This window comes from Bubalus kerabau, chromosome 13 (assembly GCF_029407905.1).
Source record: "Bubalus kerabau isolate K-KA32 ecotype Philippines breed swamp buffalo chromosome 13, PCC_UOA_SB_1v2, whole genome shotgun sequence".
NCBI lineage: Eukaryota > Metazoa > Chordata > Mammalia > Artiodactyla > Bovidae > Bubalus > Bubalus kerabau.
This window is the reverse complement of record NC_073636.1, coordinates 21,241,195-21,262,836: the sequence shown is the minus strand read 5'-3', so window position 1 is coordinate 21,262,836 and position 21,642 is coordinate 21,241,195. Positions and strand designations below refer to the sequence as shown.

The 21,642-nt window shown below is 36.9% G+C and overlaps 1 protein-coding gene across 1 annotated transcript in view; it reads right to left on the bottom strand.

Annotated features, from left to right (window-relative positions):
• Window positions 1–21,642, bottom strand: part of MALRD1 (MAM and LDL receptor class A domain containing 1) — a 573,786-nt gene that overhangs the window by 276,377 nt on the left and 275,767 nt on the right. The window lies entirely within an intron of this gene.

Genomic DNA, 21,642 nt, shown 5'->3' with positions numbered 1-21,642 from the left:
AAATAAATTAGATCTGAAAACCAAAGAGAGGCTTTCTATTTTTAATCCTGAAACAAGATCTTCAGGGTAGTAAGAACTTATGTAACATGGGGTATTTGAAGGTACATCAGTATCCATGCACTCCATTATTTATCTGAAGCCAAACATATATCACACTTCCTCAGAAGCAGGGGCATGAATATACAACTAATATTTAACCTTCCAACAGATTTTTTTCCTCCAAAATGCTTATTTATTTCATAGTTGTTTGGAATTTAAGGTGCAATTTTCCTACAAAGCAGTGTTGCTCATAAAGACTTTTCTACAAACTTAAAGACAAAGCATGATGATTCTGAATGTCTGAGTTTGAACTGATGCTGATAATTCATCAGTTATGTGATTTGGATCATTCCTATATTTGATGAGTTTTAGTCTACTGATCAAAAAGGAGAAAAAAATAATAGTAAAAAGTTAAACTAATTAAGAGAGACTTGTTTATATTGGGGATCCTCAATCTCTGGGATCTAATGCCTGATGATCTGAGGTGGAGCTGATGTAATGAGAATAGAAATAATGTGTACAATAAATGTAATGGCTTGAATTATCAGGAAACTATACCCCCACCCTCACATCACAGAAAAAATAATCTTTCACAAAACCATTCCCTTGTGCCAAAAAGGTTGGGGACCTCCAGTTTCTATCACTAGAATAGTGCTTGAACCTTCACAGGCAAGCAGTAAATATTAGTCAAATGAATGAGTTAAAGTGTTTTGGAAATAATAAACCCGTTCAATAGGCACAGTCAAGTTATAAATATCCTGCTCCAACATTTCAATAGAACATAACCACTGTGGTTGACAATATTTCAGTAGGAAAAGTTCTGATGTGGTGACATCAGCTTCCCATTTGCTTTGTGACTCTATAGTACCTGAACTTTTGTTTTCCTTCCTCCTCAGTTGGCCAGTTAGGGGAGCTGGTAATACCACTCCCTACTTCATTTTTAGATGGGAGTTTCCATGGCCTGAGAGAGTGGCTGGAGGTTGAGGACTGGTGTGAATTAGAGGAAGGAGGTGATTCAGACATTTAATGGAAGGTGTTCTGAGAATTGGAAACTGCTTTTGATAGAATCTCATAGAAAAGCTTTTATGTTCTGGATCAGTCTCACATTTTAGAAAACAGATGGCTAAGAGGAAAGAAGTGGCAGGAGAGGAATGGAAGGCCATGTAGACACCAGTGGGGAAGAACTGGTGTTCTGAGAATTCCCAGCCACTTTGTGTGCTAAGCTCTTCTTGGACTGCACGTTCAAGATTGCCTAATTAAATGGCCTTTACATTTGCAATGCCTTTGAAACAAATTTCAACTCTGCATTCTGTCTCTAACAAAACTTTCTTGTCTTCTAGGTTAATTGCTAACATTTTCCTTTCTTGCAGTGTAAGATTAAACTATTTTTATTTAGGTGCCCAGTTCAGCTGGCAGATTGGAGGGTAAGACAAAAGACTTTTGTTGTTTCAATTACAGAGCTTGACTGAGAATTGTAACATTAAAGCATTTTTGAGCTACACAGAAATGGAGATCATTTACATTAACCCTCTCATTTATAGATGAGAAAACTGAGGATTATAGATGTTAAATGACTTGCTGAATTTTCAAGAGGAGCAATGCAATCTGGACCCAGGTCTGTTGTCTTCAGAATTATTTTTTAAGTCCATTGACTTGAAGGACAGTGGTAGGTCTACTACTGTAAGACAGAAGATCACCCAGGGATGAAACACCAGTGTTGACTACCAGTTGCATTATTTCTCATGGATCTGTTAAGAACCTGAGAAATTACTAGATCATTTGATTTTATATAATTGACATTTGTATTGATTCCATCAATTTCAATTTGTCTGGGGAATAAAAGCAAATTTACTGGTTTTGAAGATGTTTTTCTCCAAAGCAACTGGGTCAAGCTAAAATCTAATTCTTTTAAAACACAAGAGAAAATAATTTGGACTGTCTGTAAGTGGAAACATGAGGCAAAATATTACACAATCAATATAGCTAATATTTTAAGATAGTCACAATGTGAATCACTGTTTTACATTTATAAAACATAAATACTTGCATAATTTAAGATACAATGATTCAAACATAACACAAAATTAATTTTGAACTGAAAGCTCTCTAGGTTAATAAAGAAAACTTCGCTGCTATAATGTACTTTTATCCATAAAACAATTAGCAACATTTTTTGGTAAATTCAAGGGAAGTTATCAACTAATATTATTTACCTATTTCTAAATTATTTTCCATGCCTATTGTTTTGTTCAAAGAAATCAGCTACCTAAAAGTAGGGTGTATATCTTTAAATGATTTGATATTAAGGATCTAATGATATTATGTTCATTTTTACAGAAAAAAATACTGTTTAAATTAGGCAGTGACCCTTCTGATAGGCAGTTTAATTTTGTGTGCTGTGCTGTTATTAGTCGCTCAGTTGTGTCTGACTCTTTGCGACCCAATGGACTGTAGTCTGCCAGGATCCTTCGTCCATGGGGATTTTCCAGGCAAGAACACTGGAGTGGGTTGCCATGCCCTCCTCCAAGGAACTTCCCAACCCAGGGGTCAAACCCAGGTCTTCCACATTGCAGGCAGATTCTTTACCATCTGAGCAGTAGGAAAGCCCTTAATTTTGTAAGGAAGAACAAATTATAAAATTTAAAAACCTCCCATGTAAACGTCAGAGACTCTGAAACTTAATATGCTTAAGTTCAAAATCTGATTCTTCCCCTTCAAACTGACTCACTGAACAGTCTTCTCCATCTGTGTTAATGGCAACTCTATAACTCCAGTTGCTTGGAGAGAAAAAAGTCTTGTAAGGAGCTCTGTATTAGAAGTCTGACTCCACTTTTCAACGTATGACTTAATGACTGACAGCCTTTCCCCATGTGTTCTACACCCAGGAAATTTTCAAACCTTCTTGGTATGTATGTGGTGTCATCAGTCTTAGAGGTGATAAGATATATTCTAATTATAAGACTAACAATTGACAGAATTCACTGGATGATTACATATGATTTATGAGATAAAATATTACATATATTATTATTACAACTCCTAGAGCTTGGGACTATCCTGTTTCAAGGTAGACTGCTGTTCAAAATTGGGTTCAGATATTAAGACTGATAACACCACACCACACACCAGGATTGCATTACCCACAAAATGAGGTTTTCTAAGAAAGCCCAGGTGCTCCCCCTGTTGGTAGAAGATCCCAAATATATCAGCCCCTACCCGTGTGCAGCAATCTTCATCCAGGTCCTATCCCCTAACCAGCATAACACTCTCCCCAGGTTCATTTCCTCATTCTCTAAATATTAATAATATATCCATATATAATACTGTTGTAACAATATATAATATTTTATCTCATAACTTATATATAATCTTTCAGTGAATTCTGTCAATTTTCAATCCTACTCTGTTACTAGAGGTGATGTTACTACAACTTTTGGTTCAAGCCACTATCATTTTCTGTGTGTGATTTTATTACAACACTTTCCTTTCTGATCTTTGTACCCTACCATTTCCCATTAAGCAATAAAGAATGATGGTGATGTAAGCTGTTATATATGGAATGCATAAACCACAAAGTCCTACTGTATAACGCAGGGAACTGTATTCAATATCCTATGATAAACCATAATGGAAAAGAATGTGAAAAAGAATGTAATATATACATACACACACACATATATATAAATCACTTTTCTCTACAGCAGAAAATTAACACATTATAAGTCAACTATACTTCAATAAAAATATTTACCTAGAAAAACCATGGAGATATTTTATATGAATTGAATGTCACTTCTCTGTCCCAAACACTACAGTACTTAAATACTATTCCCCATTACAAGGAACTAGGTCTTGGGAAAACGGTCTATTTGGGGCGAAGGAAAAGAAGGTCCAAGATGAGCCTGGGAATTTTTTTGTGTGTGCCAAAAATTTAAAAGGTGCTCAAAAAAATTACATCATTATGATGAAAGTCTGAATTACTGGTCAAATCAGAAATAATTTCAACATCAAAATAAGTAATGAGAGGACTTTGGCTCTTACCACACGTATAAGAAAGAGTAAGAAGGTACAAAATTATTCTCCAGTCATAAGCAACTAGAAACTTGGGGAAAATCTATGTCTGATGCTTATGCTCTGTGAAACTGTTTACACTATAAACAGGAGAAGCACCAGCTCATAACAACCTCAAGGCCTAGCTGACAGTTCCAGACCAGGTCCTGAATGTCAGGAGATGCCTTTCTTTAACTCACTTTGCAATCCTGTTTATATGGCAAGAGAGTTCAGTGGAGCAACCAAACCTTCTGGGTGATATGAGGCTAGAAAATAAAACCCTTCTGGTTATTGTCTTTGCAGTAGGTAAAACATGGCAGTTCAAAGGCCTTCCTATTGGTTATTTTTAAGCCTCTTGATATTTCCCTTTAGTAATTTTCAGCAAAAACTTGAAAATATCAAGGTTTGTGGGATCTACTTTAATGTTATTAGCATGAAGGAGATAATATGTGGGAAAAAGTTCCATAAAATAGATAGTGGTGGCCTTAAAGAATTGACAAACGGAAGACAACAACAACAAAAGTAGAGGGACTGTGATTTGCAATAAGAAATAAGGAGAAACATGGAGGGAAGTCTAGGCAGAAAAAAGGCCTCCAGGTTTTAAGGAGAAAGACCTAACGTGGTTCCAACTGGCTGTGACTGAAGTACTGCTGAGGCCCTGGCTGAGAAGAGCAGTTCTGTACTTCTGTGCTTCCTGGGCAAAGCTTACTAGCCAAAGGCTCACTCAGCCCTCAACTGGGAACAAACTGCCAGCTGGACAAAATATAAAAATATTGTGCCTGCAGGCTCCCACTTCTTCATTCCAAATAGTAGCAATCCAAATATTCAAAGAGCACTTTCTAACAGTCTTGATCAGAACGATGAAATTTACACTAACACAGTTACCACTCATGTTCATTCAAAATACACTGTCAGAAAGAACAGTTCATGCCTCACCTTTTACTCAATTTTAATACTGAACATTTGAGAAATATTACGTTAACATTACATGCTCACCTTCAATTAACTCTAACTCTCTTAGAAGAACACTTAAACAATTACAAAGAAACCTGTAAAGATACATGTTTTTTTAATAATTCTGACTTGGAGAACATTTCTAATGTCTTGGTGGTGAACGATTTATATATCTTGATTTTGAGGGTATCATACTTAGTAACACAAAGTAATGAGTTAGATCACTAAGCATCTCTGTTCTCTGAAGTCTTATTTTCGCTGTCAAGAAATGTAAAACAATTCTTTATTGTCCTTCAGCGTACCTAGTAGAGGCTCCAAGTATTTAAGGAGAATTATTTTTATCTAAGACATTGCAAATGGAGCTGTTGCCATAAGACAAAGCTAGAGCTACAAGTCTGACCTACAGTTAAATCTCAAGCTCGAAATCACTTTAGGAAAATTGTATTTTGTACTTCTATGCAGTCAAATTTTTACTTCCTTCCTTTTATGGCTTTTGACAATCCCATACTAAATAAAAGCCTTCCATATGTTTTCCAGGACTGTATGATTAATATATGATTTCATTTTTAAAAAGATTTCAAACCTTTGATGCACCTGAAATTTACTTTGGCTGCAAATGAACAATAAGATTTTTAGAGTGAAAAAGAGGAATATATACACAGGCACAACATACATGTGTGCTGGTGTATTTATTGACTGCCTCTGGAAAGATACATAAGCAGTGAACAATTCCTCTGGAAATAGAAACAAAGACTAAAGTCAAAAAAATTTTAATTTCTGCTCCTTTTTGGTAATACTGTGTGTGTGTAATGAAATGAAAGTTTGCTTTATTTTAAAAAAGACATTGGTGAGAACAAAGGCCTGAACACACCAGGGCCTCATCCCAGGTTAAAGAAAGGGCTATAGTTGTAAAGTTATATTATAACTGGGAAATCCCAAACAGACTGCAGTTCCTCTGAAGAGTATTAGCCTGGAATGAGTGGCAAGAATGTTGACAATTTTCTGGACACCATGGTTTATGGGGAAGTGGGAGATTGAACACACTCTACTCCATATGGCTATGGAAGAAATGTTGAAATTAAGGGAGAATTGAATCCAATTTCAGTTTAAAAAAGGAGTTGTAAGGAATGAAATGCTCTACCACAGTCAGGGGAAAGGCCAAGTTTGCTAAGGTGACAGAGAATCAACTCAAGGACTGTTTGCCACTCACCTTTCCAGCCTCCTCTCTGATCATGCTCTTCCCCTCAACTTCCCACCACAAACCTACTGGCCTTCATCCAGCACCTCCAGCCACAGACACTTACACAAGCTGGACCACCTACCTGCCTCAACAACTCTCCCTTTGAAAATCTTGCAGATTTAAGCTCAATCTCTACTTTCTGCAAGAAGCCATGATTGGTCAAATCCTTCTATTATAACCTCTTTTCACACCAGGCAGCTTTTCTTCAACGGACTTTTCAGAACTCTGTGTTATATGTGTCTGCATGGTTATTGGCATTTGACTCTTTCCACCGCCAGTCAGAAGGGTCCATGGGGGACTGAAATCGACACACCTTAAAAGTGCTCACTATACGTTTGCTGGCCGAACAAAAAACTGAATGAGTGAATGAATGAATGAACTGAGTAAACCAGAAAAGAGCACAGTGATGACTGAGAGCTTCAAGAAGATAGTGCATGCTCAGTTGCTAAGTCGTGTCCGACTCCTTGTGACCCCATGAACTGTAGCCCACCAGGCTCCTCTGTCCATGGGATTTCCCAGGCAAGGATATTGGAGTGGATTCCCATTTTCTCCCCGGGATCTTCCTGACCCAGGGATCAAACCCACATCTCCTGCTTGGCAGGTGGATTCTTTACCACTTAGCCACCAGGGAAGCCCTCCAGAAGATGGCTGAGTGGAAAATGACTTGCTATTCTGGCTGTTGGACAAGGATAACAGGCACGGGACTGTGTTTGAACTGATGAAATCTGAGATACCAAGACTGAGAAAATTATACAGAGTCAGTCACCTCAGACCTCTTTTGCTGTGATGAAAATGTCAATTACTTCTGGGTTTTTCTCCTTTTGTTTTTGATAGTGACAGTAGCTATTCAGTTTGTTCAAAATATACATTTTCAATACCTTAAGCAAAGATTTACCTATTACTTACATAGGCAGAATTTATTATAGTCACAATCCCAATTTAATACTACCTTTATATAATTTGATTCTATAACAAAGCAGTTTCCATTTGTAAACCCTATTGACCTGGTTAACAAAAATTCTATGTAATGAAACGGAGGCAATTATCTAATTCAAAGGCAAATATACAACAGACCATTTAAGCTAAATTCTATTAATACGAAGCAAAGCAAATCCACAGGATTTGTGTGGCTAAATGCTACTCCCATTTGTGCAGTGTATTATGTCTAAAATTAACTGGGATAAACCAAACCATGTTTGAATTTGCTTTAGTTTATGTATTTTTGACTTAGTATATATCATTCACAGTGAGTTGAGTGCAAAATCCTTTTAAAACAAGATTAAAATATAGGGTCCCTTTCCTTAAAATACGTATTGTCTACCTAGGGTGAAAATAGTTTTCAGTACTTCCGTGTGTATGTCTGTGTGTATGTATGTTACATATGTGTTGCATAAGTCACCCATATTATATATATATGTGTGTGTGTTTGTATAATTTTGTATATATACATATGACAGTATTAAATATATGAGCATGCATATATATTAAAATATAGTTAAAATGAGTGAAGAGCAATTTTAGAGTAAATGGCAAAATTAGTTATTTATCAATCACCTCCTATATGGTTTGCTTTGTGCTAGACATTTTATGACTATCATCTCTAATCCTCATGACAACATAATAAGAAACATTACCTCCATTTTCAAATGTGGTAACTAAGGATCAGAAGGCTAAAGTACAATTTAACACACGATCGGTGCTACTTTCTCAATTCGTCCTGTCCTCTCCTTCCTCTGCTGTGTCTGCAAGTCTGTTCTCTACATCTGTGTCTCCATTCCTCCCTTGCAATAGGTTGATCGGTACCCTTTTTCTAGAGTCCACATATATGCATTAATGTACAATATTTGTTTATCTCTTTCTTACTTCACTCTGTATAACAGGCTCTAGGTTCATCCACCTCACTACCACTGACTCAACTTGATTTCTTTTTATGATTAATATTTCATTGTATATAAGGTACATGTTATTGGTATTTTAATACTTTCTCTTCAGTAAGACTGCAGTGACCAAATGGATAAACAGATGGAATCAAAAGATAAAGAGAGCCTAATACAATGAATCTAGTTACAAACTTAGAAGCACAATCTGGAATCAAGATTGCCAGGAGAAATACCAATAACCTCAGATATGCAGATGACACCACCATTATGGTAGAAAGTAAAGAAGAACTGAAGAACCTCTTGATGAAAGTAAAAGAGGAGAGTGAGAAAGTTGGCTTAAAGCTCAATATTCAGAAAACTAAGATCATGGCATCCGGTCCCATCACTTCATGGAAAATAGACGGAGAAACAGTGGAAACAGTGGCAGACTTTATTTTGGGGGGCTCCAAAGTCACTGCAGATGATGACTGAGGCCATGAAATTAAAAGACACTTACTCCTTGGAAGAAGAGTTGTGACCAACTTAGACAGCATATTAAAAATCAGATACATTACTTTGCCAACAAAGGTCCATCTAGTCAAGGCTATGGTTTTTCCAATAGTCATGAATGGATGTGAGAGTTGGACTATAAAGAAAGCCAAGTGCTGAAGAATTGATGCTCTTGAACTGTGGTGTTGGAGAAAATTCCTGAGAGTCCCTTGGACTGCAAGGAGATCCAACCAGTCCATCCTAAAGGAAATCAGTTCTTAATGTTCGTTGGAAGGACTGATGTTGAAGCTGAAACTCAGTACTTTGGCCACCTGATGCAAAGAGCTGACTCATTTGAAAAGACCCTGATGCTGGGAAAGATTGAAGGCAGGAGGAGAAGGGGACAACAGAGGATGAGATGGTTGGATGGCGTCACCGACTCAGCGGACATGAATTTGGGTAAACTCTGGGAGTTGGTGATGGATAGGCAGGCCGACTGTGCTGCAGTCCATGGGGTCACAGAGAGTCAGACACGACTGAGTGACTGAACTGAACTGAGCTGAATACCACCCAGAAACAAATTTAAAAAAAAATTCTTGATTGGCACATGGAAAGAGTAGCATGAATACATAAAAAGAGACCCACTAGGAGGCTATTATGTTTAGGGATGAAGTAGGTTCAGACTGACAGGTATGAGTATTAAGTAAGCAATGCCTGGAACATAGTGAATACTCAACCCCTATGAGCTGTCAACATTGTCATTAGAAGAGTAGCTGAGTTGATGGTGAAAAGTGGCTGAAATTGGGAAATATGTTCAAGAAAATAGGGCCACAGAAATTTTTGCTACATTCAAAGGTAAATAATCAGTATGGGAAAAGTCAAGAACACTTTTAGGTTTTTGGTATGAAACACTGCCTGAATGATTTAACCATTTATTCAAGTCAGGGGAGGAGGAAAATTTGAGACAAAATAAACTTCTATTATTATTTGCAAGAAAAAGATACATTAGTATAATAGATAATAATATAAATATCATATTTTTATATAACATTAACATTAAGAAAACTAAGATCATGGCATCTGGTCCCATCACTTCATGGGAAATAGATGGGGAAACAGTGGAAACAGTAGCTGACTTTATTTTTGGGGGCTCCAAAATCACTGTAGATGGTGATTGCAGTCATGAAATCAAAAGATGCTTACTCCTTGGAAGGAAAGCTATGAACAACCTAGATAGCATATTATAAAGCAGAGACATTACTTTGCCAACAAAGGTCCGTCTAGTCAAGGCTATGGTTTTTCCAGTAGTCATGTATGGGTGTGAAAGTTGGACCGTGAAGAAAACTGAGCACCGAAGAACTGATGCTTTTGAACTGTGGTGTTGGAGAAGACTCTTGAGAGTCCCTTGGACTGCAAGGAGATCCAACCAGTCCATTCTGAAGGAGATCAGCCCTGGGATTTCTTTGGAAGGAATGATGCTAAAGCTGAAACTCCAGTACTTTGGACACCTCATGCAAAGAGTTGACTCATTGGAAAAGACTCTGATGCTGGGAGGGATTGGGGGCAGGAGGAGAAGGGGACGACAGAGGGTGAGATGGCTGGATGGCATCACTGACTCGATGGATGTGAGTCTGAGTGAACTCTGGGAGTTGGTGATGGACAGGGAGGCCTGGCGTGCTGCTATTCATGGGGTTGCAAAGAGTCGGACACGACAGCGACTGAACTGAACTGAACATGTATTATACTGTCCTCATCTCAATTCCTAGGGGGATTAGAGACCAGGATTCCTTTGTATAGGTGAGAAAATTGAGCGGGAGGAGGTATAAATGGTTTCAACACCTATACATCCACCAAGACATTATCACAGCAAAGCACACATTGGCAAATATTAACTATCTGCTGTATTTAAGTGCTCTCTCTGGAGAAGGATAATGCTGAATTTTCCTTGAAATTTACTGACATATGGAACCACACCCATGATGTATTTAAAAAGAGAAGGGAGAAGCGTCTTGTACTGAGTGAGACAAGATGAGAAGTGGAATGAAAGCTGAAAGAATTTAAGTAATGAAGGTAATCAAAGGTAAACAAATAATTTCCTCCAAAAGTATTTGAAAAATACAAAGGAAAATAGTGTACACACAAAGAAATCGACAGGAGAAAATGTCTAGTTTTCTTTTTTTCAGATTGTCTGCTACAAAATCAAGGCACTGAAAATTTTTTATGAAAATATGCAAATGTCCGACAGTTTTGGTGGAAGAAGGCTAACTGCTAATAGTTAACTAAGCATAGGAGGCATATTCACCACGCGAAGATCCATTCGTAGACCTTCAAAGTCTGGTCTTAATCACTTCTTTTAACCCTCCTGTACAAAAATTTTCCATTACTAAAACTGTTGTTAAAAATGACTTCACTTTCACGGTTTTTCTGAAATATAAATGAATGATCATAAGATGCTTTGGAAAACATGGATCACTATGTAAATAACTATATAAAACCAAATTTAGGTGAACACATGCTTGGTTAAAAAAACAAAAACACTGTTTAATAGTCATCACTTTCATTATCGTAGCTTCCCTGATAGCTCAGACGGTAAAGAATCTGTCTCTGAGGCAGCAGACCTGGGTTTGATTCCTGGGTTGGGAAGATCCCTGGAGAAGGAAATGGCAACCCACTCTAGTATTCTTGCCTGGGAAATCCCATGGACAGAGGATCCTAGAGGGCTACAGTCCATGGGGTTGCAAGGGTCATACACAGCTGAGGGACTCTCATTTTCACATCATTATCATAACTAAAATTAATTGAATGTCAACCAATGCTGGGCATTTTATACATATTATCTCTAATTCTCACTACATTGAAAAATAATTATTATCTTGATTTTACATCAATATTAATTAACTAGTGCAAATTCACATTGGTATATGGCAGAGCTGGGATTTATACCCAAATGGATCTAACACTGAGGTTTGTGTTCTTTTTCATTATAACTCATTACATAAAATCCTAGGCCAAATGGAAAAACTATGAAATAAGAAGCCAAGACTACATCTCTGTCCTAACAGTTTATAAATAACAACAATGCATACATTTATACTAGAGGTTAGCTGAGCATATAATTCAGTATATGATGGGAGAACTGAATGGCATAAGTGAAGTCTAAGAAAGATGAGTGATATCAGCAGATGTAACACTGGGGTCACCGGTGATGACTCCAGAGAGGAGTTGAGTACTTAACTACCATAAAAAGAAGAGTAGAATTCATAGAAGAATCACTGAGAATGGAAAATGTCTTTCCAGCAATCAACAAGTGGTATGAATAATAATAAGTACAATTCACAGCATGCTTGTGGATAAGAAATAAATCAACTTTGAGATCCAAACTAATATTATTATAACATTGATAATTTACAAAGCACTTTCATATGTGTGTGTACCTATAGAAACATATATATACATGTACATATCAGTTCAGTTAAGTTCAGTCGCTCAGTTGTGTCTGACTCTTTGTGACCCCATGGACTGCAGCACTCCAGGCCTCCCTATCCATCACCAGCTCCTGGAGTTTACTCGAACTCATGTCCATTGAGTCGGTGATTCCATCCAACCATCTTATCCTCTGTCGTCCCTTTCTCCTCCCACCTTCAATCTTCTCCAGCATCAGGGTCTTTTCAAATGAGTCAGCTCTTCGCACGAGGTGGCCAAAGTACTGGAGTTTCAGCTTCAACATCAGTATTTCCAACGAACATTCAGAACTGATTTCCTTTAGGATGGACTGGTTGGATCTCCTTGCAGTCCAAGGGACTCTCAAGAGTCTTCTCCAACACCACAGTTCAAAAGCATCAATTCTTTGGCACTCAGCTTTCTTAATAGCCCAAGTCTCACATCCATACATGACTACTGGAAAAACCATAGCCTTGACTAGACGAACTTTTGTTGGCAAAGTAATGTCTCTGCTTTTGAATATGCTGTCTAGGTTGGTCATAACTCTTCTTCCAAGGAGTAAGTGTCTTTTAATTTCATGGCCACAGTCACCATCTGCAGTGACTTTGGAGCCCCCCCAAAATAAAGTCTGCCACTGTTTTCACTGTTTCTCCATCTATTTTCCATAAAGTGATGGGACCAGATGCTATGATCTTAGTTTTCTGAATGTTGAGCTTTAAGCCAACTTTTTCACTCTCCTCTTTCACTTTCATCAAGAGGTTCTTTAGTTCTATACACACATGTATATAAGATTATACTTGTTTTGCATCAAACCTTAAGAACAATCATGTAGAGAGTAAATTAGTCAAAACAGGGTCAGAACTCAAATGTATGTCCTCCTACTCTGAAATTCATATATGGACTTTAGTACAGATACGATCATAGGGGATTCTCATCTGTCTGCTTCATGGTCAGAACACTTCCTCTGAATTTAATGGAATTGAGTCTAAACTTCTGAGCACATCATTCAAAGACATTCACATGCCATATCCAGACCAACTTTATAAATCATTATCTCAAATTTTCATTATTACATCATCTCCCTTTCATTCAAACCAGGTATCTGTTCATCCTTCTAAACACACACGTACCGAGACTTTCCTGGCAGTTCTGCAAGTAAGACTCTGCTACCACTGCAGGGGTGCAGGTTTGATTCCTGGTCTGGGAACTAAGATCTCGCATGCTGCAAGGTGTGGTCAGTAAATAAACTAATAATAAACACACACATGGATGTTTATGTTCCTGAGTCCTTAATCATGCTCTTCCTAGTTTTAAGTATATCTCTATCCAAAGAAAATCTACAGTTCCATTAGATCAAACTTATCCCACTTTACTAGATCCCTCATTCTTTAGGAAAAATGATAAAGAAAGATGGGTGTGGTAGTATAAACAATGACTCATCATAATGTTCCTGCCCAAATCTCTGGGGGGAACCTGTGAAATGGTAATTTGTGTGTGGAGTGGGGCGGGGGGCGGGGGTGGAGGGGGGTGGACCAGTGGGTGGGGTGGGTATGATTTTGGTGAATGTGATTAAAGGTAGCCATCATTTATCTTGGCATCACTAAAGCCTAGAACATTTTCATATATAATATCCACTCAAGAAACATGCTGAATAGAACCTAAGTGGAATACCCGTCTAAGAAGTCCGAATTTTATCTTTTAGCTTAGGAAAGCTATTGAGTAATTCTCGGCAGAGAAGCAATGTGATCAGAGCATGGTTCTAGAAGGTTTAATCTTTTTAAATTGAACAATGACCTGAAATTGGCAGTGACTAGAGGCAGTGAGACTAGTTAGGTTTCAATTAGTTAGTCTCTTTCATTTGACACTTAACATGTTAGGAAGCTGACACAGAGAGGTGAAGGGACTTATTTAAGGCTCTATTTTTAACTCTGAGCTGGCAAAGGGCTAAAACTCATTAAAAAAAATTCAAGTTCAATATTCTTCCCACTATATAGCATTGCTATTTGTGGTTCAAGTGTGATGGTGAACTTTAATGCAGAATCCAGAAAGCATTATCACCTGCCAGACAGTACCCATTTTTCAAAGTATAATGTGTAATTAACCAGGGACAGCCTCCTTTTCTCCAGCTGAATTTCCAAGGAAGCACCAATTCAGAGGACTGACAATGGACATAAAACATGTAAACCTATTCCTGTATATCTATGCCTACAGTCATTTCTGGTTACATTCGGTCTCATAAGACGAATAATATTAAGAGTAATGAAGAACCAAGAATAACAATAATTACTGGAGGCAGAAATATCAATAGAGATCATTTAACCTAATAGGATTCTTTGAATCAAGGAGACACACATCTCAGGAGCCAATACCAGGTCCATCCTTTCAGTGAATGTGTTTGGGACAAAGAGACCACATACACCTGCATTAGGACATAATAAGAATTCACCACTTATTATCTATGTTCAAACCTTACTCAATAAATTATCCAAATATTCTCATTACAATAAAGCGACCTGTTGCAGGATATTACGATGGTTTTTAGAACAACCTAACAAGGATGCAAATGAACTAGATTATATGTTTCAAATACACTGAGGCAAAATACAAAGATATTCTTTAAAATTTTTAAGATTCATTTTGAAGTCATCTACAATAAATGATATTCTTTTAAAATATGTATCTTTTTAAAATTTTATTTTCAATTGAAGGATAATGACAATATTGTGCTGGTTTCTGCCATACACCAACATGAATCAGTCATAGGCATACGTATGTTGCCTCTCTCTTGAACCACCTCATCCCACCCCTCTAGGTTGTCACAGAGCATGCATTTAAGTTCCCTGAGTCAAACAGCAAATTCCCACTAGCTATCTATCTTACATATGGTAATTTATATGTTTCCATACTACTCTCTCCATTTATCCCACCCTCTCCCTCCCCCACCCTCTGTGTCCAAAGTCTGTTCTCTGTGTCTGCATCTCCATTGCTGCCTGCAAATAGGTTCATCAGTACCATCTTTAAAATATGTATCTTAAATTGGGGGCCAATTCACGTGGTGTCTGGCAGGAAATGTACAATATATAGCCTGCTCTATATAAGCTTAAAGTCTTCCTTAAAGAATAAGACATTCATACACAAGACACAAAATAAACGATTAAGACTGGTTGCTGATTACTGGTCCAAGGCAAGAGTCTTTTAGAGTAATTCTTGGGGCTGGATGGCTGCTGCCACCCAGTGGACATTAGTTTGGCCATGCCTTTGATAACCAAGTCCATGTATTCTTGAGAAATTCCTGGAAGGTTTACCATGGTGCCAAGGTAGCCAAGGCTTCCTCTGTTATTGATCAAGGGGAAGATGTGCCTGTGACATTTTGGTATCAGGAAGATACTACTGCAGAGCCAGATTAGAGTCTCTTTTGAGTATACCATCTCTACCTCAAAGGAGAAGACTGTGATGACTATAACCATCTTTATTGCTCATCTTAACCTGTTTTCCATACAATTGTTGGAGTGATATATCTAACCAGGAAATCTCATCATGTGTGTGTATACACTTCAATATAAATATTATTTACATGCTTCCTCAAATCACTTAAAAAATACATTACAACTTTAAAGAAAAGTTTTTAATTTCCACTAAAAACATACTTAGTGTTTCAGAAACTATACTAACTAGGTTTGTGATAACAAACAGAAAACAGAAATCAGCCGTTACCATTTCTGCTACTGGGCTTTGCCTCAATCTTCACATTTTTTTAAGTTTTTTTTTTTTTTTAATGTGGATCATTTTTAAAGTCTTTATTAATTTGTTACAATATGGCTTCTGTTTTACGTTTTTGGATTTTTGGCCATGAGGCATGTGGGGTCTTAGCTCCCCAATCAGAGACTGAACTCACACCTCCTGCATGGAAGGCAAAGTCTTAACCACTGGACTGCCAGGAAGTCCCAATCTTCAAATCTTCAATGTGAACACCTATTATGAAGAATATTACGCTGAAATTTTTAATTTATCTGAAATTGGCAATAGTATTAATATACATTGAAATCTGAGCTATATATTCTAGCTAGATCATACAGCATAATTTCCAGTATATTAAAACGTTCTCTGTATTATAAGAGAATGGATTTCTGTATCACTACTTTATTGTATTATGTATGCCATCTAAATAACTAAAGCACTAAAAGAAATAGTAGTATGTGTTTATATATGCAGTCTAAGTCATTGACAGCATTTTTAAAAAGTAGCTAACTCAAGCATGTATTTAAATGGACTTTCTTTGGAAAGACAATAAAGACACCAAAATGAAAGCCCCTTCACAAATAGCTTCTCAAACAATTTCCAGTACAAACAATAATTTATGCTAAGTGATCAGTAAAGAACTGCATTTCATTCAGTTCAATTGCTTTTGCACCATCCAACATGAGGGAGAAATAAGCTAGTCAGAAACTGCTTTGAATTGATAAATGTGTGTTCTACTATGAAAAGTGAAGTGAAAGTGTTAGTCACTCAGGTGTGTACTGACTCTTTGCAACCTCACGGACTTCTCTGTCTATGGAATTCTCCAGGCAAGAACATCCCCTTCTCCAGGGGATCAAACCTTGGTCTCCTGCATTGCAGGCAGATTCTTTACCATCTGAGCCACCAGTGAAGTCCTGTGTTCTTGTATATTCAGTGCAAATCTAATCAAAATAAAATTCCAATTTTTCAATTTCCATATTGACCTATATATTCGCTCTGACATCTGGATAAGAGTCACAAAACTATGTGAAAATTGCCGAAGCGTCTAGGCTAATTGATATTCATAATTTTAAGAAAACATTGTGAATAATGTCCTGCCTGTAGATCCAAGGGCAATTAATTTAAAGTGAGGAATAATACCCAGGTGGCACCATGGTAAGGAATTGACCTGCAAATGCAGAGATGCAGGAGGTATGGATTTGATCCCTGGGTCAAGAAGATCTCCTGGAGGTGGCAACAACAATCCAATCCAGTATTCTTGCCTGGAGAATCCCATGGACAGAGGAGCCTGGAGGGGCTACAGTCCATGGAGTCTCAAAGAGTGAGACATGACTGAGCAACTGAACACAAGCACACACAAGGAATAACATATACTGAAGTGTGAGAAACTTAGAAGTCATTTTCTTTAACAATTTTTATAGAGATGTTTTCCCTTACAGTTTATCTTGTCATTCTTTTTTGGTATGTGTTTAGAATATCATGCAATGCAAGAAATAGGTCTTCTGGAAAAAATTGAGGTTAACTTTTATCTTTCTGTGGTCTCCTGAAAGAACATAAATTTCAGCAATGGCTTGGCTTTTTTCTCCCCCAAAAGTGTAAACTCATCTTTTCTAAGAATTTTAATCTTTTAAAGTCCACTTGAGAATAATCATTTGGCTAGGAGACTTTAATTCACAAGAATATTCCTTTTATCATCATCAATGATCTTACTTTAGTTTATTGATGAAGACTATAATCACAATGAAAAATATATAATTTGACTGGTAATTCAAGTCTTGAGCAACCTAATGATTGTATTAAAAATGAAAATAATCTTATATAGTCATTATATATAATCTCAATTTTATATATATATACACACACACACATATAAATGGAGTTTTAAGAGTTGAAGACTACTTCAAGTAGCCCATGTCTCATCCCATACTCATTATATTGTCTTACTTTGTATACATTCACTTTCATTTATTTTGTCTGATAACTTCCAATATGTCTAAATAAGACATTTATAATGTTAATTCTTGATTTTTCAATTTCAGTATAAACTCTTGTCTTCATCCTCAAAGAGTATGGATATAAGTCATGCTACTTCCTTCTCTAACACATACACTTCTCTCCCCCCACCATATATTCATGAACTGTTATAATTTTTTGTTAAATCCATACTTAGTGTTCATATTATTGTAACTATACAAATACTGTTCTTGACTTAATTACATATATGTTTATAATAGTTAAATTCTTAATAATTATTTTCCTATACTTACCTATCTATTTTTCTTCCACTTGAGTATATAAATGAGATATAAAATTCCTCTAAATAGTCAAATCTATGAATAACAGTCCACTTGTACGTTTTCTTGGAGATATTGTTATTGCAAATTAGGCCTCTTAACCCAATATTGTCACCCTGCTTATTTAACTTATATGCAGAGTACATCATGAGAAACGCTGGGCTGGAAGAAGCACAAGCTGGAATCAAGATTGCCGGGAGAAATATCAATAACCTCAAATATGCAGATGACACCACCCTTATGGCAGAAAGTGAAGAGGAACTAAAAAGCCTCTTGATGACGGTGAAAGAGGAGAGTGAAAAAGTTGGCTTTAAAGCTCAACATTCAGAAAATGAAGATCATGGCATCTGGTCCCATCACTTCATGGGAAATAGATGGGGAAACAGTGGAAACACTGTTTTTTATTTATTATTACTTTATTAATTATTAATTATTACTTTATTTTGGGGGGCTCCAAAATCACTGAAGATGGTGACTGCAGCCATGAAATTAAAAGACGCTTATTCCGTGGAAGAAAAGTTATGACCAACCTAGATAGCATATTCAAAAGCAGAGATATTACTTTGCCAACAAAGGTCTGTCTAGTCAAGGCTATGGTTCTTCCAGTAGTCATGTATGGATGTGAGAGTTGGACTGTGAAGAAGGCTGAGCACCGAAGAATTGATGCTTTTGAACTGTGGTGTTGGAGAAGACTCTTGAGAGTCCCTTGGACTGCAAGGAGATCCAACAAGTCCATTCTAGAGGAGATCAGCCCTGGGATTTCTTTGGAAGGAATGATGCTGAAGCTGAAACTCCAGTACTTTGGCCACCTCATGCGAAGAGTTGACTCATTGGAAAGACTCTGATGTTGGGAGGGATTGGGGGCAGGAGGAGAAGGGGACGACAGAGAATGAGATGGCTGGATGGCATCACCGACTTCATGGACTTGAGTTTGGGTGAACTCTGGGAGTTGGTGACGGACAGGGAGGCTTGGCGTGCTGCGATTAATGGGGTTGCAAAGAGTCGGACACGACTGAGTGACTGAACTGAACTGAACTGAACCCAATATTGGTTGACTGCCTTGTGCACCCTTATGGGTTGACATTCTGCACACCCATATCTGTGGAAATTCCCTTTGCCTTTCTAATTAATTGATTTAGGAAATAATTACTGAGCTCCTACTATGCGACAGGGAGTTTTTAAAAAAATAATTTAAAATATGCTTTTAAAGCAATTTTTTTAAAAAAGTAACTTAAATTTCTTTGAGATGAAATACAAAGTCAGTATACAAATATATGATACATATAGTATGAAAGATGAGGGGTCAGTATAAGAAAAATTATCAAAAATGAAAGTTATAGAACAATGCTTTTCACTAATATAAAAGTAAAGATATTCAGAAAAATTATACCTAAAATCTAGCAATATATAGGTAGGATAAAACATTCTAATCAAGTGGGTTTAATGCTAAGAATGCAAAGCCTTGTTTAAGATTTGAAAACCAGTTAAGGTACTATATACAGTTAGATATTAAAGGAGAGATACTGCATGATTTTCTTCACAGATTCAAAAAGAACATTTGACAAAATTTGATATCCAATCATGATTAAATCTCTTAGAAGATTAGGAAAGAAAGAAAACATCTTTAAACTGATAAAACTGTTCATTAAAAATATACAGTTATCAGTTCAGTTACTCAGTCATGTCTGACTCTTTGCGACCCCATGAATTGCAGCATGCCAGGCTTCCCTGTCATCACCAACTCCCAACTACTCAAACTCATGTCCATTGAGTCAGTGATGCCATCCAACCATCTCATCTTCTGTCTTCCCCCTTCTTCCATCTTCAATTTTTCCCAGCATCAGGGTCTTTTCCAGTGAGTCAGATCTTCGCATCAGGTGACCAAAGTATTGGAGCTTCAGCTTCAACATTAGTCCTTCCAATGAACACCCAGGACTGGTCTCCTTTAGGATGGACTGGTTGGATCTCCTTGCAGTCCAAGGGACTCTCAAGACCTCTCTTGAGGTCTCTCCTCTCTCCACACCACTCTTCAACACCACAGTTCAAAAGCATCAATTCTTCAGCGCTCAGCTTTCTTTACAGTCCAACTCTCACAACCATACATGACTATTGGAAAAACCACAGCTTTGACTAGATAGATCTTGTTGGTTAAGTAATGTCTCTGCTTTTTAATATGCGGTTTAGATTGGTCATAGCTTTACTTCCAAGGAGCAAAGTGCTAACATCACATTTAATGGACAACAGAATGCTCCCCTCTAAAATCAGAAGCAAGGCAAAATGTATCTGACCACCACTTACTCTCAGCATTGTCCTGGATGTTCTAACCAGCAAGGAAAATAAATAAAAGCTTGAAGTTTGGAAGGAAAGAATAATGACACTGTCTTTTATCACATGTTCCATGATTTAAAGTCATAAAAAAAAACTTATGAAAAGGCTACTATTAGAACTAATATATCAGTTCTGTGAAGATATACATTTAGCATACAAAAATCAATTATAGCTTTAGATATTTGCAACAAGTCTCTGTAAAATAAGATAAAATAAAACACTGCCACTAGAAATATCACTAAAACATTTAAAAGTTTGAGCTTCTTTTTTGAGCATTTCTTAAAATCTATACCATTAAATTACAAAGTAGTACTGAGAGAAATTAAAGAACACTCAAAGAAGTGGAGACATATACATGTACATGCACATGGATAGAAAAACTCAGTACTATTCACACATCAACTCTCCCCAAACTGACAGATATGAAGTTATCACAATCAAATCACATTTACATGAAAATATACAGGATATTGAATAGACAAATATATAAACAAAAGAGAACAAAGTACCAGTTTTAGATCTATACCTATGTGATTAATTTTGATAAAAGCTTCCAGGAAATCAATAGGCAAACAAAAATCATTTCAGCAAATGATGTTGGAACATCATACATAATAGTGACAAGTCAGAGACCTAAGTATAAAAGTTAAAGCTCTAAAACTAATGAGAAAACATGGAAGAATACTTTGTGACTTTGGATAAGGAAAGATTCCTTAGAAAGAAAAAAAACTGATACATTGGACATTTCTCATTATTAAGATACCATTAAAGAACTAAGACATTCATTTAGAAAAAAAAAAGTTTTACAATATATATATGCTGATACTTATATCCTGAGTATATAAAAAATTCTATAACTTAATATTAAATATCTATAACAATATTAAACTTAATATCGATATCTTAATATTAAGCATGCTGCTGCTACTGCTAAGTCGCTTCAGTCGTGTCCGACTCTGTGCGATCCCATAGACGGCAGCCCACCAGGCTCCCCCGTCCCTGGGATTCTCCAGGCAAGAATACTGGAGTGGGTTGCCATTTCCTTCTCCAATACATGAAAGTGAAAGGTGAAAGTGAAGTCGCTCAGTCGTGTCTGACTCTTAGCGACCCCATGGACTGCAGCCTACCAGGCTCCTCCATCCATGGGATTTTCCAAGCAAGAGTACTGGAGTGGGGTGCCATTGCCTTTTCCAAATATTAAGCATATTAA